The sequence below is a fragment of the Convolutriloba macropyga genome, chromosome 1 (genome assembly GCF_964194025.1).
Source record: "Convolutriloba macropyga chromosome 1, txConMacr16.3, whole genome shotgun sequence".
Classification (NCBI taxonomy): Eukaryota; Metazoa; Xenacoelomorpha; order Acoela; family Convolutidae; genus Convolutriloba; species Convolutriloba macropyga.
Window position 1 is genome coordinate 70,848,343 of NC_134468.1, and position 18,691 is coordinate 70,867,033.

Below are 18,691 nucleotides of genomic sequence, written 5' to 3' on the forward strand. Positions count from 1 at the left end.
AGCAAACTTAAAGCATCGTAGGTGTAGTGGTAGCATAGCACCCTTCCAAGATGTTGACTTGGGTTCGATTCCCGTACGATGCACAATATATTCAAAGTTGGTAGTTATGCCAAAAATAAATTGTAATTAGCTAACTAAACCATTTTATCAGAACAACCTGATAAATTTCTCAATAAAACAAAAAACTCAAAGTGACGGCATAATTTGAGCATTGATTGCTGTTGCAATGAAAGCATAGCAGTCTTACAAGATGTAGACATTCAAACGAGTCCCGTACGATGCAAATTTTTCTGCGTCATTTTAAATAGCAAACTTAAAGCATCGTTGGTGTAGTGGTAGCATAGCAGACTTCCAAGCTGTTGACATGGCTTTCATTCACGTACAATGCACAAATTATTCAAAGTTGGTGGTTAAGCCAAAAACAATATAAAATTAGCTAACTAAACTCTTTTTAAATCAGAACAGCATGATAAATTTCTCAACAAAACAAAAAATTCATTGTGACGGCATAATTCAAGCATTGCTGTTGCAATGAAAGCATAGCAGCCCTACAAGATGTTGACATTAAAACGAGTTCCGTACGATGCAAACTTTTATGCATCAATTTAAATAGCAAACTTAAAGCATCGTTGGTGTAGTGGTAGCATAGCACCCTTCCAAGATGTTGACTTGCGTTCGATTCCCGTACGAAGCACAAATTATTCAAAATTGGTAGTTATGCCAAAAATAAATTGTAATTAGCTAACTAAACCATTTTATCAGGACAACCTGATAAATTTCTCAATAAAACCAAAAAAATCATAGTGACGGCATAATTTGAGCATTGATTGCTGTTGCAATGAAAGCATAGCAGTCTTACAAGATGTAGACATTCAAACGAGTCCCGTACGATGCAAACTTTTATGCATCATTTTAAATAGCAAACTTAAAGCATCGTTGGTGTAGTGGTAGCATAGCAGACTTCCAAGCTGTTGACATGGCTTTCATTCACGTACAATGCACAAATTATTCAAAGTTGGTGGTTAAGCCAAAAACAATATAAAATTAGCTAACTAAACTTTTTATCAGAACAGCCTGATAAATTTCTCAACAAAACGAAAAATCCATTGTGACGGCATAATTCAAGCATTGCTGTTGCAATGAAAGCATAGCAGCCCTACAAGATGTTGACATTAAAACGAGTCCCGTACGACGCAAACTTTTAAGCATCAATTTAAATAGCAAACTTAAAGCATCGTTGGTGTAGTGGTAGCATAGCACCCTTCCAAGATGTTGACTTGCGTTCGATTCCCGTACGAAGCACAAATTATTCAAAGTTGGTAGTTATGCCAAAAATAAATTGTAATTAGCTAACTAAACCATTTTATCAGAACAACCTGATAAATTTCTCAATAAAACAAAAAACTCATAGTGACGGCATAATTTGAGCATTGATTGCTGTTGCAATGAAAGCATAGCAGTCTTACAAGATGTAGACATTCAAACGAGTCCCGTACGATGCAAACTTTTAAGCATCATTTTAAATAGCAAACTTGAAGCATCGTTGGTGTAGTGGTAGCATAGCACCCTTCCAAGATGTTGACTTGGGTTCGATTCCCGTACGATGCACAAATTATTCAAAGTTGGTAGTTAAGCCAAAAATAAATTGTAATTAGCGAAGTTAAACTTTTTATCAGAACAACCTGATAAATTTCTCAACAAAACAAAAAACTCATAGTGACGGCATAATTTGAGCATTCATTGCTGTTGCAATAAAAGCATAGCAGCCCTACAAGGTGTAGACATTCAAACGAGTCCCGTACGAGGCAAAATTTTATGCATCGAACTAAATAGCAAACTTAAAGCACCGTTGGTGTAGTGGTAGCATAGCAGACTTCAAAGCTGTTGACTTGGGTTCGATTCCAGAACGATGCACAAATTATTCAAAGATGGTAGTTAGGCCAAAAATAAATTGTTATTAGCTAATTAAAAAAATTTTTTTATCAGAACAGCCCGATAAATTTCTCAACAAAACAAAAATCTCATTGTGACAGCATAATTCAAGCATTGCTGTTGCAATGAAAGCATAACAGCCCCACAAGATGTTGACACTAAAACGAGTCCCGTACGATGCATACGTTTTTTCATCAAATTAAATAGCAAACTTCAAGCATGGTTGGTGTAGTGGTAGCATAGCACCCTTCCAAGATGTTGATTGCGTTCGATTCCCGTACGAAGCACAAATTATTCAAAGTTGGTAGTTATGCCAAAAATAAATTGTAATTAGCTAACTAAACCATTTTATCAGAACAACCTGATAAATTTCTCAATAAAACAAAAAACTCATAGTGACGGCATAATTTGAGCATTGATTGCTGTTGCAATGAAAGCATAGCAGTCTTACAAGATGTAGACATTCAAACGAGTCCCGTACGATGCAAACTTTTAAGCATCATTTTAAATAGCAAACTTAAAGCATCGTTGATGTAGTGGTAGCATAGCAGACTTCAAAGCTGTTGACTTGGGTTCGATTCCAGGACGATGCCCAAATTAATCAAAGCTGGTAGTTAAGTCAAAAATAAATTATAATTAGCTAACTAACACTATTTATCAGAACAGCCCGAAAAATTTTTCAACGAAACAAAAATCTCATTGTGACGGGATAATTCAAGCATTGCTGTTGCAATGAAAGCATAACAGCCCCACAAGATGTTGACATTAAAACGAGTCCTGTACGATGCATACTTTTTTCATCAAATTAAATAGCAAAGTTCAAGCATCGTTGGTGTAGTGGTAGCATAGCAGCCTTCCAAGCTGTTGACATGGCTTCCATTCACGTACAATGCACAAATTATTCAAAGTTGGTGGTTAAGCCAAAAACAATATAAAATTAGCTAACTAAACTTTTTTTATCAGAAAAACCTGATAAATTTCTCAACAAAACGAAAAATTCATTGTGACGGCATAATTCAAGCATTGCTGTTGCAATGAAAGCATAGCAGCCCTACAAGATGTTGACATTAAAACGAGTCCCGTACGATGCAAACCTTTATGCATCAATTTAAATAGCAAACTTAAAGCATCGTTGATGTAGTGGTAGCATAGCACCCTTCCAAGATGTTGACTTGGGTTCGATTCCCGTACGATGCACAAATTATTCAAAGTTGGTAGTTAAGCCAAAAATAAATTGTAATTAGCGAACTAAAACTTTTTATCAGAACAACCTGATAAATTTCTCAACAAAACAAAAAACTCATAGTGACGGCATAATTTGAGCATTCATTGCTGTTGCAATGAAAGCATAGCAGCCTTACAAGGTGTAGACATTCAAACGAGTCCCGTACGAGGCAAAATTTTATGCATCGAACTAAATAGCAAACTTAAAGCACCGTTGGTGTAGTGGTAGCATAGCAGACTTCAAAGCTGTTGACTTGGGTTCGATTCCAGAACGATGCACAAATTATTCAAAGATGGTAGTTAGGCCAAAAATAAATTGTTATTAGCTAATTAAAAAAAATTTTTTATCAGAACAGCCCGATAAATTTCTCAACAAAACAAAAATCTCATTGTGACGGCATAATTCAAGCATTGCTGTTGCAATGAAAGCATAACAGCCCCACAAGATGTTGACATTAAAACGAGTCCCGTACGATGCATACGTTTTTTCATCAAATTAAATAGCAAACTTCAAGCATCGTTGGTGTAGTGGTAGCATAGCAGCCTTCCAAGCTGTTGACATGGCTTCGATTCACGTACAATGCACAAATTATTCAAAGTTGGTGGTTAAGCCAAAAACAATATAAAATTAGCTAAATAAATTTTTTTTATAGAACACCCTGATAAATTTCTCAACAAAACAAAAAATTCATTGTGACGGCATAATCCAAGCATTGCTGTTGCAATGAAAGCATAGCAGCCCTACAAGATGTTGACATTAAAACGGGTCCCGTACGATGCAAACTTTTATGCATCAATTTAAATAGCAAACTTAAAGCATCGTTGGTGTAGTGGTAGCATAGCGCCCTTCCAAGATGTTGACTTGGGTGCGATTCCCGTACGATGCACAAATTATTCAAAGTTGGTAGTTAAGCCAAAAATAAATTGTAATTAGCGAAGTTAAACTTTTTATCAGAACAACCTGATAAATTTCTCAACAAAACAAAAAACTCATAGTGACGGCATAATTTGAGCATTGATTGCTGTTGCAATGAAAGCATAGCAGCCCTACAAGATGTTGACATTAAAAGGAGTCCCGTACGATGCATACTTTTTTTCATCAAATTAAATATCAAACTTCCAGTATATCGTTGGTGTAGTGGTAGCATAACAGCCTTCCAAGCTGTTGATATAGGTTCGATTCCCGTACGATGCACAAATTATTCAAAGTTGGTAGGCAAGCCAAAAAAATTTGTAATTAGCTAACAAAAAACTTTTATCAGAACAGACTGATAAATTTCTCAAAAAAACAAAAACCTCATAGTGACGGCAAAATCTAAGCATTGATTGCTGTTGCAATGAAAGCATAGCGGTCTTACAAGGTGTAGACATTCAAACGAGTCCCGTACGATGCAAACATTTATGCACCATTTTAAATAGCAAACTTAAAGCATCGTTGGTGTAGTGGTAGCATAGCACACTTCAAAACTTTTGACTTTGGTTCGATTCCCGGACGACGCAAAAATTATTCAGTTGGTAGTTAAGCCAAAAATAAATTATCATTAGCTAATTAAAACTTTTTATCAGAACAGCCCGAAAATTTTCTCAACAAAACAAAAATCTCCTTGTGACGGCATAATTCAAGCATTGATGTGGCAATGAAAGCATAGAAGCCCCACAAGATGTTGACATTGAAACGAGTCCCGTACGATGCATACTTTTTTTCGTCAAATTAAATAGCAAACTTCAAGCATCGTTGGTGTAGTGGTGGCATAGCAGCCTTCCAAGCTGTCGACATGGCTTCCATTCACGTACGATGTACAAATTATTATAAAGTTGGTGGTTAAGCCAAAAACAATATAAAAATAGCTAACTAAAATTTTTTTTATCAAAACATGATAAATTTCTCAACAAAACAAAACATTCATTGTGACGGCATTATTCAAGCATTGCTGTAGCAATGAAAGCATAGAAGCCCTACAAGATGTTGACATTAAAACGAGTCCTTTACAATGCACAATTTTATTCATCAAATTAAATAGGAAACTTCAAGCATCGTTGGTGTAGTGGTAGCATAGCGCCCTTCCAAGATGTTGACTTGGGTTCGATTCCCGTACGATGCACAAATTATTCAAAGTTGGTAGTTAAGCCAAAAATAAATTGGAATTAGCGAAGTTAAACTTTTTATCAGAACAACCTGATAAATTTCTCAACAAAACAAAAAACTCATAGTGACGGCATAATTTGAGCATTGATTGCTGTTGCAATGAAAGCATAGCGGTCTTACAAGGTGTAGACATTCAAACGAGTCCCGTACGATGCAAACATTTATGCATCATTTTAAATAGCAAACTTAAAGCATCGTTGGTGTAGTGGTAGCATAGCACACTTCAAAACTTTTGACTTGGGTTCGATTCCCGGACGACGCAAAAATTATTCAGTTGGTAGTTAAGCCAAAAATAAATTATCATTAGCTAATTAAAACTTTTTATCAGAACAGCCCGAAAATTTTCTCAACAAAACAAAAATCTCCTTGTGACGGCATAATTCAAGCATTGATGTGGCAATGAAAGCATAGAAGCCCCACAAGATGTTGACATTGAAACGAGTCCCGTACGATGCATACTTTTTTTCGTCAAATTAAATAGCAAACTTCAAGCATCGTTGGTGTAGTGGTGGCATAGCAGCCTTCCAAGCTGTCGACATGGCTTCCATTCACGTACGATGTACAAATTATTATAAAGTTGGTGGTTAAGCCAAAAACAATATAAAAATAGCTAACTAAAATTTTTTTATCAAAACATGATAAATTTCTCAACAAAACAAAACATTCATTGTGACGGCATTATTCAAGCATTGCTGTTGCAATGAAAGCATAGAAGCCCTACAAGATGTTGACATTAAAACGAGTCCTTTACAATGCACAATTTTATTCATCAAATTAAATAGGAAACTTCAAGCATCGTTGGTGTAGTGGTAGCATAGCGCCCTTCCAAGATGTTGACTTGGGTTCGATTCCCGTACGATGCACAAATTATTCAAAGTTGGTAGTTAAGCCAAAAATAAATTGTAAATAGCGAAGTTAAACTTTTTATCAGAACAACCTGATAAATTTCTCAACAAAACAAAAAACTCATAGTGACGGCATAATTTGAGCATTGATTGCTGTTGCAATGAAAGCATAGCAGCCCTACAAGATGTTGACATTAAAAGGAGTCCCGTACGATAAATACTTTTTTTCATCAAATTAAATATCAAACTTCCAGTATCGTTGGTGTAGTGGTAGCATAGCAGCCTTCCAAGCTGTTGATATAGGTTCGATTCCCGTACGATGCACAAATTATTCAAAGTTGGTAGGCAAGCCAAAAAAATTTGTAATTAGCTAACAAAAAACTTTTATCAGAACAGACTGATAAATTTCTCAACAAAACAAAAACCTCATAGTGACGGCAAAATCTAAGCATTGATTGCTGTTGCAATGAAAGCATAGCGGTCTTACAAGGTGTAGACATTCAAACGAGTCCCGTACGATGCAAACATTTATGCATCATTTTAAATAGCAAACTTAAAGCATCGTTGGTGTAGTGGTAGCATAGCACACTTCAAAACTTTTGACTTGGGTTCGATTCCCGGACGACGCAAAAATTATTCAGTTGGTAGTTAAGCCAAAAATAAATTATCATTAGCTAATTAAAACTTTTTATCAGAACAGCCCGAAAATTTTCTCAACAAAACAAAAATCTCCTTGTGACGGCATAATTCAAGCATTGATGTGGCAATGAAAGCATAGAAGCCCCACAAGATGTTGACATTGAAACGAGTCCCGTACGATGCAAACATTTATGCATCATTTTAAATAGCAAACTTCAAGCATCGTTGGTGTAGTGGTGGCATAGCAGCCTTCCAAGCTGTCGACATGGCTTCCATTCACGGACGATGTACAAATTATTATAAAGTTGGTGGTTAAGCCAAAAACAATATAAAAATAGCTAACTAAAATTTTTTTTATCAAAACATGATAAATTTCTCAACAAAACAAAACATTCATTGTGACGGCATTATTCAAGCATTGCTGTTGCAATGAAAGCATAGCAACCCTACAAGATGTTGACATTAAAACGAGTCTCGCACGATGCAAAATTTTATACATCACTTTAATTAGCAAACTTACAGCATCGTTGGCGTAGTGGTAGCATAGCAGCCTTCCAAGCTGTTGACATGGTTTCGATTGCCGTACGATGCACAAATTATTCAAAGTTGGTTGTTAAGCCAAAAATAAAGTGTGCTTAGCTAACTCAAAATATTATCAGAACATCCTGATAACATTATTAACAAAACAAAAAAATTCATAGTGACGGCATAATTCAAGCAGAGGTGTTGCAACGAAAGCAAAGCGCAGCCTTGCAAGATGTTGACATGAAAACAACTCCTGTACGATGCATAGTTTTATTAATTTAAAAACAAATTGCACACTTCAAGCTTAGTTGGTGTAGTGGTAGCAAAGCAGTCTTCCAAGCTTTTGCCACGGTTTCGATTTCCGTACGATGCACAAATTATTCAATGTTGGTGGTTAAGCCAAAAACAATATTAAATTAGCTAACTAAACTTTTTTTATCAGAACAGCCTGATAAATTTCTCAACAAAACAAAAAGTTCATTGTGACGGCATAATTCAAGCAATGATTGCTGTTGCAATGAAAGCATAGCAGCCCTACAAGATGTTGACATTAAAACGAGTCCCATACGATGCATACTTTTACGCATCAATTTAATTAGCAAACTTGCAGCATCGTTGGTGTAGTGGTAGCATCGTTCCAAACTGTTGCCATGGTTTCGATTGCCGTACGATGCACAAATTATTCGAAGTTGGTGGTTAAGCCAAATACAAAATAAAAATAGCTAACTAAATTTTTCTATCAGAACAGCCTGGTAAATTTCTCAACAAAACAAAACATTCATTGTGAAGGCATAATTCAAGCATTGCTGTTGCAATGAATGCACAACAGCCCTAAAAGATGTTGACATTAAAACGAGTCCATTATGTTGCATACTTTTATTCATCAAATTAAATAGCAAACTTCAAGCATCGTTGTTGTAGTGGTAGCATAGCAGCCTTTCAAGCTGTCGACATGGCTTCGATTCACGTACGATGTACAAATTATTATAAAGTTGGTGGTTAAGCCAAAAAAAAAAAAATTAGCTAACTAAACTTTTTTTTATCAGAACAGCCTGATAAATTTCTCAACAAAACAAAAAGTTCATTGTGACGGCATAATTCAAGCATTGCTGTTGCAATGAAAGCAGAGAAGCCCTACAAGATAATGACATTAAAACGAGTCCCGTACGATGCAAGTTTTTATGCATCACTTTAATTAGCAAACTTACAGCATCGTTGGCGTAGTGGTAGCATAGCAGCCTTCCAAGCTGTTGACATGGTTTCGATTGCCGTACGATGCACAAATTATTCAAAGTTGGTTGCTAAGCCAAAAATAAAGTGTGCTTAGCTAACTCAAAATATTATCAGAACATCCTGATAACATTATTAACAAAACAAAAAATTCATAGTGACGGCATAACTCAAGCAGAGGTGTTGCAACGAAAGCAAAGCGCAGCCTTGCAAGATGTTGACATGAAAACAACTCCTGTACGATGCATAGTTTTATTCATTAATTTAAAAACAAATTGCACACTTCAAGCTTAGTTGGTGTAGTGGTAGCAAAGCAGCCTTCCAAGCTTTTGCCACTGTTTCGATTTCAGTAGGATGCACAAATTATTCAATGTTGGTGGTTAAGCCAAAATCAATATTAAATTAGCTAACTAAACTTTTTTTATCAGAACAGCCTGATAAATTTCTCAACAAAACAAAAAGTTCATTGTGACGGCATAATTCAAGCAATGATTGCTGTTGCAATGAAAGCATAGCAGCCCTTCAAGATGTTGACATTAAAACGAGTCCCATACGATGCATACTTTTACGCATCAATTTAATTAGCAAACTTGCAGCATCGTTGGTGTAGTGGTAGCATCGTTCCAAACTGTTGCCATGGTTTCGATTGCCGTACGATGCACAAATTATTCGAAGTTGGTGGTTAAGCCAAATACAAAATAAAAATAGCTAACTAAATTTTTCTATCAGAACAGCCTGATAAATTTCTCAACAAAACAAAACATTCATTGTGACGGCATAATTCAAGCATTGCTGTTGCAATGAATGCACAACAGCCCTAAAAGATGTTGACATTAAAACGAGTCCTTTATGTTGCATACTTTTATTCATCAAATTAAATAGCAAACTTCAAGCATCGTTGTTGTAGTGGTAGCATAGCAGCCTTTCAAGCTGTCGACATGGCTTCGATTCACGTACGATGTACAAATTATTATAAAGTTGGTGGTTAAGCCAAAAAAAATAAAAAAATTAGCTAACTGAACTTTTTTTTATCAGAACAGCCTGATAAATTTCTCAACAAAACAAAAAATTCATTGTGACGGCATAATTCAAGCATTGCTGTTGCAATGAAAACAGAGAAGCCCTACAAGATAATGACATTAAAACGAGTCCCGTACGATGCAAGTTTTTATGCATCAAATTACATAGCAAACATAAAGCATCGTTGGTGTAGTGGTAGCATAGCATCCTTCCAAGATGTTAACTTGGGTTCGATTCCCGTACGATGCACCAATTATTCAAAGTTGGTAGTGAAACCAAAAATAAATTGTAATTAGCTAATTAGAACGTTTTGTCAGAACAGCCTGATAAAATTCTCAACAAAAACGAAAAACTCATAGTGACGGCATAATTCAAGCAGAGGTGTTGGAACGAAAGCAAAGCGCAGCCTTACAAAATGTTGACATGAAAACAACTCCCGTACGATGCATACTTTTATGCAGCACTTTAATTAGCAAACTTAAAGCATCGTTGGCGTAGTGGTAGCATAGCAGCCTTCCAAGCTGTTGACATGGTTTCGATTGCCGTACGATGCACAAATTATTCAAACTTGGTGGTTAAGCCAAAAACAATATAAAATTAGCTAACTAATATTTTTTCTCAGAACAGCCTGATAATATTCTCAACAAAACAAAAAGTTCATTGTGACGGCATAATTCAATCATTGCGGTTGCAATGAAAGCATAGCAGCCCTACAAGATGATGACATTAAAACGAGTCCCCTACGATGCATACTTTTATGCATCAAATTAATTAGCAAACATGCAGCATCGTTTTGTTGTAGTGGTACCATAGAAGCCTTCCCAGCTGTTGACATGGGCTCGATTCCCGTACGACGCACAAATTATTCAAAATTGGTTGTTAAGCCAAAAATGAAGTGTGCTTAGCTAACTCAAAATATTATCAGAACATCCTGATAACATTATCAACAAAACGAAAAATTCATAGTGACGGCATAATTCAAGCAGAGTGGTGTTGCAACGAAAGCAAAGCGCAGCCTTGCAAGATGTTGACGTGAAAACAACTCCTGTACGATGCATAGTTTTATTCATTAATTTAAAAACAAATTGCAAACTTCAAGCATAGTTGGTGTAGTGGTAGCAAAGCAGCCTTCCAAGCTTTTGCCACGGTTTCGATTGCCGTACGATGCACAAATTATTCAAAGTTGGTGGTTAAGCCAAAAACAATATTAAATTAGCTAACTAAACTTTTTTATCAGAACAGCCTGATAAATTTCTCAACAAAACAAAAAGTTCATTGTGACGGCATAATTCAAGCAATGATTGCTGTTGCAATGAAAGCATAGCAGCCCTACAAGAGGTTGACACTAAAACGAGTCCCATACGATGCATACTTTTACGCATCAATTTAATTAGCAAACTTGCAGCATCGTTGGTGTAGTGGTAGCATAGCAGCCTTCCAAGCTGTTGACATGGGTTCGATTCCCGTACGATGCACAAGAAATTCATAGTTGCTGGTTAAGCCAGGAAAAAAATTTGCTTAGCTAACTCAAAATTTTATCAGAACATCCTGATAAAATTCTTAACAAAACGAAAATTTCATAGTGATGGCATAATTCAAGCAGAGGTGTTGCAACGAAAGCAAAGCGCAGCCTTGCAAGATGCTGACATGAAATTAACTCCCGTACGAATCATACTTTTATGCATCAATTTAATTAGCAAACTTGCAGCATCGTTGGTGTAGTGGTAGCATCGCTCCAAGCTGTTGCCATGGTTTCGATTGCCGTACGATGCACAAATTATTCGAAGTTGCCTAATGAGCCAAATACAATATTAAATTAGCTAACTAAATTTTTCTATCAGAACAGCCTGATAAATTTCTCAACAAAACAAAACAAAACATTCATTGTGACGGCATAATTCAAGCATTGCTGTTGCAATGAACGCACAACAACCCTAAAAGATGTTGACATTAAAACGAGTCCTTTATGATGCATACTTTTATTCATCAAATTAATTAGCAAACTTGCAGCATCGTTGGTGTAGTGGTAGCATCCTTCCAAGCTGTTGCCATGGTTTCGATTGCCGTACGATGCACAAATTATTCAAAGTTGGTTGTTAAGCCAAAAATAAACCGTACTTAGCTAACTAATTATTTTATCAGACAAAATTCCAAACAAAACGAAAAACTCATTGCGACGGCATAATTCAGGCATTGCTGTTGCAAAGAAAGCATAGCAGCCCTACAAGATGTTGACATTAAAACGAGTCTATAACGATGCATACTTTTATGCATCAAATTAATTAGCAAACTTGCAGCATCGTTGGTGTAGTGGTAGCATCGCTCCAAGCTGTTGCCATGGTTTCGATTGCCGTACGATGCACAAATTATTCGAAGTTGGCTAATGAGCCAAATACAATATTAAATTAGCTAACTAAATTTTTCTATCAGAACAGCCTGATAAATTTCTCAACAAAACAAAACATTCATTGTGACAGCATAATTCAAGCATTGCTGTTGCAATGAACGCACAACAGCCCTAAAAGATGTTGACATTAAAACGAGTCCTTTATGATGCATACTTTTATTCATCAAATTAAATAGCAAACTTCAAGCATCGTTGGTGCAGTGGTAGCATAGCATCCTTCCAAGATGTTGACTTGGGTTCGATTCCCGTACGATGAACAAATTATTCAAAGTTGGTAGTTAAGCCAAAAATAAACTGTAATTAGCTAATTAGAACTTTTTATCAGAGCAGCCTGATAAAATTCTCAACAAAGCGCAGCCTTACAAGATGTTGACATGAAAACAACTCCCGTACGATGCATACTTTTATGCATCATTTTAAATAGCAAACTTCAAGCATTGTTAGTGTAGTGGTAGCGTTGCACCCTTCCAAGCTGTTGACATGGCTTCCATTCACGTTCGATGTACAAAACTATTCAAAGTTGGTGGTTAAGCCAAAAACAATATAAAATTGGCTAACTGAACTTTTTTTTATCAGAACAGCCTGATAAATTTCTCAACAAAACAAAAAGTTCATTGTGACGGCATAAGTTAAGCATTGCTGTTGCAATGAAAGCATAGCAGCCCTACAAGATGTTGACATTAAAACGAGTCCCGTACGATGCAAACTTTTATGCATCAATTTACATAGCAAACATAAAGCATCGTTGGTGCAGTGGTAGCATAGCATCCTTCCAAGATGTTGACTTGGGTTCGATTCCCGTACGATGAACAAATTATTCAAAGTTGGTAGTTAAGCCAAAAATAAACTGTAATTAGCTAATTAGAACTTTTTATCAGAGCAGCCTGATAAAATTCTCAACAAAGCGCAGCCTTACAAGATGTTGACATGAAAACAACTCCCGTACGATGCATACTTTTATGCATCATTTTAAATAGCAAACTTCAAGCATTGTTAGTGTAGTGGTAGCGTTGCACCCTTCCAAGCTGTTGACATGGCTTCCATTCACGTTCGATGTACAAAACTATTCAAAGTTGGTGGTTAAGCCAAAAACAATATAAAATTGGCTAACTGAACTTTTTTTATCAGAACAGCCTGATAAATTTCTCAACAAAACAAAAAGTTCATTGTGACGGCATAAGTTAAGCATTGCTGTTGCAATGAAAGCATAGCAGCCCTACAAGATGTTGACATTGAAACGAGTCCCGTACGATGCATACTTTTATGCATCACTTTAATTAGCAAACTTGCAGCATCGTTGGTGTAGTGGTAGCATAGCAGCCTTCCAAGCTGTTGCCATGGTTTCGATTGTCGTACGATGCACAAATTATTCAAAGTTGGTGGTTGAGCCAAAAACAATATAAAACTAGCTAACTAAACTTTTTTTATCAGAACAGCCTGATAAATTTCTAAACAAAACAAAAAATTCAATGTGACGGCATAATTCAAGCATTGCTGTTGCAATAAAAGCATAGCAGCCCTACAAGATGTTGACATTAAAACGAGTTCCGTACGATTTATAATTTTATGCATCAATTTATTTAGCAAACTTGCAGCATCATTGGTGTAGTGGTAGCATCCTTCCAAGCTGTTGCCATGGTTTCGATTGCCGTACGACGCACAAATTATTCGAAGTTGGTGGTTGAGCCAAAAACAATATAAAATTAGCTAACTAAACTTCTTTTTATCAGAACAGCCTGATAATATTCTCAAAAAAAACGAAAAACTCATTCTGACGGCATAATTCAAGCATTGCTGTTGCTAAGAATGCATAGCAGCCCTACAAGATGTTGACATTAAAACGAGTCTATAACGATGCATACTTTTATTCATCAAATTAAATAGCAAACTTCAAGCATCGGTGGTGTAGTGGTAGCATAGCATCCTTCCAAGCTTTTGCCATGGTTTCGATTGCCGTACGATGCAAAAATTACCCAAAGTTGGTTGTTAAGCCAAAAATAAACCGTACTTAGCTAACTAATTATTTTATCGGATAAAATTCTCAACAAAACGAAAAATTCATTGTGACGGCATAATTCAAGCAGAGGTGTTGCAAAGAAAGCATAGCGCAGCCTTACAGTATGTTAACATCAAAACCATTCTTTAACGATGCATACTTTTATTCATCAATTTAAATAGCAAATACCAAACTTCAAGCATCGTCGGTGTAGTGGTAGCATAGCAAACTTCCAACATGTTGATATGGGTTCGATTCTCGCACGATGCACAAATTATTCAAAGTTGGTAGTTAAGCCAATAACAAATTGTAATTAGCTGACTAAACTGCTTTATCAGAACAACCTGCAAAGTTTCCCAACAAAAAAAAATTTATTGTGACGGCATAATTCAAGCATTGCTGTTGCAATGAAAGCATAGCAGCCCTACGAGATGTTGACATTGAAACGAGTCCCGTACGATGCATACTTTTATGCATCAATTTAATTAGCAACCTTGCAGCATCGTTGGTGTAGTGGTAGCATCCTTCCAAGCTGTTGCCATGGTTTCGATTGCCGTACGATGCACAAATTATTCAAAGTTGGTTGTTAAGCCAAAAATAAACCGTACTTAGCTAACTAATTATTTTATCAGACCAAATTCCAAACAAAACGAAAAACTCATTGCGACGGCATAATTCAGGCATTGCTGTTGCAAAGAAAGCATAGCAGCCCTACAAGATGTTGACATTAAAACGAGTCTATAACGATGCATACTTTTATTCATCAAATTAAATAGCAAACTTCAAGCATCGTTGGTGTAGTGGTAGCATAGCATCCTTCCAAGCTTTTGCCATGGTTTCGATTGCCGTACGATGCAAAAATTACTCAAAAATGGTTGTTAAGCCAAAAATAAACCGTACTTAGCTAACTAATTATTTTATCAGATAAAATTCTCAGCAAAACGAAAAATTCATTGTGAGGGCATAATTCAAGCAGAGGTGTTGCAAAGAAAGCATAGCGCAGCCTTACAGTATGTTGACATGAAAACAACTCCCATAACGATGCATACTTTTATCATCAATTTAAATAGCAAATAGCAAACTTCAAGCATCGTTGGTGTAGTGGTAGCATAGCAAACTGCCAAAATTTTGACATGGGTTCGATTCTCGCACGATGCACAAACTATTCAAAGTTGGTAGTTAAGCCAAAATCAAATTGTAATTAGCTAACTAAACTTTTTTATCAGAACAGTCTGATAAATTTCTCAACAAAACAAAAAGTTCATTATGACGGCATTATTCAAGCATTGCTGTTGCAATGAAAGCATAGCAGCCCTCCAAGATGTTGACATTGAAACGAGTCCCGTACGATGCATACTTTTATGCATCAATTTAATTAGCAACCTTGCAGCATCGTTGGTGTAGTGGTAGCATCCTTCCAAGATGTTGCCATGGTTTCGATTGCCGTACGATGCACAAATTATTCAAAGTTGGTTGTTAAGCTATATAAACCGTACTTAGCTAACTAATTATTTTATCAGATAAAATTCTAAACAAAACGAAAAATTGATTGTGACGTCATAATTCAAGCAGAGGTGTTGCAAAGAAAGCATAGCGCAGCCTTACAGTATTTTGACATGAAAACAATTCCCATAACGATGCATACTTCCATTCATCAATTTAAAAAGCAAATAGCAAACTTCAAGCATCGTTTGTGTAGTGGTAGACTAACAAACTTCCAACATGTTGACATGGGTTCGATTCTCGCACGATGCACAAATTATTCAAAGTTGGTAGTTAGGCCAAAAACAAATTGTAATTAGCTGACTAAACTTCTTTATCAGAACAACCTGCTAAATTTCCCAACAAAACAAAAATTTCATTGTGACGGCATAATTCAAGCATGGCAGTTGCAATGAAAGCATAGCAGCCCTACAAGATGTTGACAATAAAACGAGTCCCGTACGATGCATTATTTTATGCACCAATTTAGATAGCAAACTTGAAATGTCGTTGGTGCAGTGGTAGCATAGCAGCCTTCCAAGTTATTGACATTGAATCGATTCTGGTACGATGCACAAATTATTCAAAGTTGGTAGTTAAGCCAAAAATAAGTTGTAATTAGCTAACTAAAACTTATTGTCAGAACAGCTTGATATTTTTCTTAACAAAACAAAAAACTCATAGTGACAGCCTAATTTGAGCATTGATTGCTGTTGCAATGAAAGCATAGCAGTCCTACAAGGTGTAGACATTCAAACGAGTCCCGTACGATGCAAACTTTTATGCATCACTTTAATTAGCAAACTTCAAGCATTGCTAGTGTAGTGGTAGCATTGCAGCCTTCCAAGCTGTTGACATGGCTTTCATTCACGTACGACGTACAAACTATTCAAAGTTGGTGGTTGAGCCAAAAACAATATAAAACTAGCTAACTAAATTTTTTTTTATCAGAACAGCCTGATAAATTTCTCAACAAAACAAAAAGTTCATTGTGACGGCATAATTCAAGCATTGCTGTTGCAATGAAAGCATAGCAGCCCTACAAGATGTTGACATTAAAAGGAGTCCCGTACGATGCATACTTTTATGCATCAATTTAATTAGCAACCTTGCAGCATCGTTGGTGTAGTGGTAGCATCCTTCCAAGCTGTTGCCATGGTTTCGATTGCCGTACGATGCACAAATTATTCAAAGTTGGTTGTTAAGCCAAAAATAAACCGTACTTAGCTAACTAATTATTTTATCAGATAAAATTCTCAACAAAACGAAAAATTCATTGTGACGGCATAATTCAAGCAGAGGTGTTGCAAAGAAAGCATAGCGCAGCCTTACAGTATGTTGACATCAAAACCATTCCTACAACGATGCATACTTTTATTCATCAATTTAATTAGCAAATAGTAAACTTCCAGCATCGTTGGTGTAGTGGTAGCATAGCAAACTTCCAACATGTTGACATGGGTTCGATTCTCGCACGATGCACAAATTATTCAAAGTTGTTAGTTAAGCCAATAACAAATTGTAATTAGCTGACAAAACTGCTTTATCAGAACAACCTGCAAAGTTTCCCAACAAAACAAAAATTTTATTGTGACGGCATAATTCAAGCATTGCTGTTGCAATGAAAGCATAGCAGCCCTGAAAGATGTTGACATTAAAACGAGTCCCGTACGATGCATTATTTTATGCACTAATTTAAATAGCAAACTTGAAGTGTCGTTGGTGCAGTGGTAGCATAGCAGCCTTCCAAGTTGTTGACATTGAATCGATTCCCGTAAGAGGAACAAAATATTCAAGGTTGGTAGTTAAGCCAACATAAATTCTAATCAGCTAACGAAAAAACTTTTTTATCAGGACTGCAGAAAATTCATAGTGACGGCATGACTCAAGCATTGCTGTTGCAATGAAAGCATAGCAGCCCTACAATATATTAACATCAAAACGATTCCAGTACAATGCATACTTTAATTCGTCGATTTAAATAGCAAACTTCAAGCAACGTCGGTGTAGTGGTAGCAAAGCAGACTTCCAAGCTTTTGACATATGTTCGATTCCCGTGCGAAGCATACATTATTCAATGTTGGTAGCTAAGCCAAAAAAATTGTAATTAGCTAACTAACATTTTATTCAGAACATCCTGATAAATTTCTCAACAAAAGGAAAAACTCATAGTGACGGCATAATTCAAGCATTGCTGTTCAAATGAAAGCATAAAGGCCCTACAAGATGTTGACATTGAAACGAGTCCCGTACGATGCATACTTTTATTCATCTAATTAAATAGCAAACTTTACGCATTGTTGGTGTAGTGGTAGCATAGCAGCCCTCCAATATCTTTACATGGTTACGATTGCCGTACGATGCACAACTTATTCAATGTTTGTGGTGAAGCCAAAAACAAATTGCAATAAACTAAACTTTTTTATCAGAACAAACTGATAAACTTCTCAATAAAACAAAAATTCATTGTGACGGCATAATTCAAGCAGAGGTGTTGCAATGAAAGCATAGCAGCATTACAAGATTTTGACAATAAAACGATTCCCGTACGATGCACACTTTTATTCATCGATTTAATTAGCAAACTTGCAGCATCGTCGGCGTAGTGGTAGCATAGCAGACTTCCAAGCTTTTGACATATGTTCGATTCCCGTTCGATGCAAACATTATTCAATGTTGGTAGCTACGCCGAAAAAATTGTAGTTAGCTAACTAACACTTTAATCAGAACATCTTGATAAATTTCTCAACAAAACGAAAAATTAATTGTGACGGCATAATTCAAGCATTACTGTTGTAATGAAAGCATAGCAGCCTTAAAAGCTGATGACACCAAAACGATTCCCATACGATGCAAAGTTCTCTTCATCGATTTAAATGGCAAAATGCAAGCATCGTTGGTGTAGTGGTAGCAAAGCAGCCTTCCAAGCTGTTGAGATGGGTTAGTTTTCCGTAAGATGCACAAATTATTTAAAGTTGGTAGCTAAGCCAAAAAAAATGTAGCTAACCAACAAACATTTTTATCAGAACATCCTGATAAATTTCTCAACAAACCGAAAAAAACATAGTGACGGCATAATTCAAGCATTACTGTTGCAAGGAAAGCATAGCAACCTTACAACATGATGACATTAAAACGATTCCCGTACGATGCAAAGTTTTCTTCATCGATTTAAATTTCAAGCATCGTTGGTGTAGTGGTAGCACAGCAGTTTTCCAACTTGTTGAGATAGGTTAGATTTCCGT

At 36.2% G+C, this 18,691-nt stretch overlaps 1 protein-coding gene and 5 non-coding genes across 17 annotated transcripts in view; 5 read left to right on the forward strand and 1 right to left on the reverse strand.

Moving 5' to 3' along the window:
• Positions 1-18,691, reverse strand: part of LOC142342119 (cilia- and flagella-associated protein 46-like) — a 754,419-nt gene that overhangs the window by 137,814 nt on the left and 597,914 nt on the right. The window lies entirely within an intron of this gene.
• Positions 6,401-6,471, forward strand: Trnag-ucc (transfer RNA glycine (anticodon UCC)). The gene has a single exon. It is a non-coding gene; the product is annotated as a tRNA-Gly (tRNA).
• On the forward strand, positions 7,308-7,378 carry Trnag-ucc (transfer RNA glycine (anticodon UCC)). Its single transcript has one exon. It is a non-coding gene; the product is annotated as a tRNA-Gly (tRNA).
• Positions 8,521-8,591, forward strand: Trnag-ucc (transfer RNA glycine (anticodon UCC)). The gene has a single exon. It is a non-coding gene; the product is annotated as a tRNA-Gly (tRNA).
• On the forward strand, positions 10,045-10,115 carry Trnag-ucc (transfer RNA glycine (anticodon UCC)). The gene has a single exon. It is a non-coding gene; the product is annotated as a tRNA-Gly (tRNA).
• On the forward strand, positions 10,966-11,036 carry Trnag-ucc (transfer RNA glycine (anticodon UCC)). Its single transcript has one exon. It is a non-coding gene; the product is annotated as a tRNA-Gly (tRNA).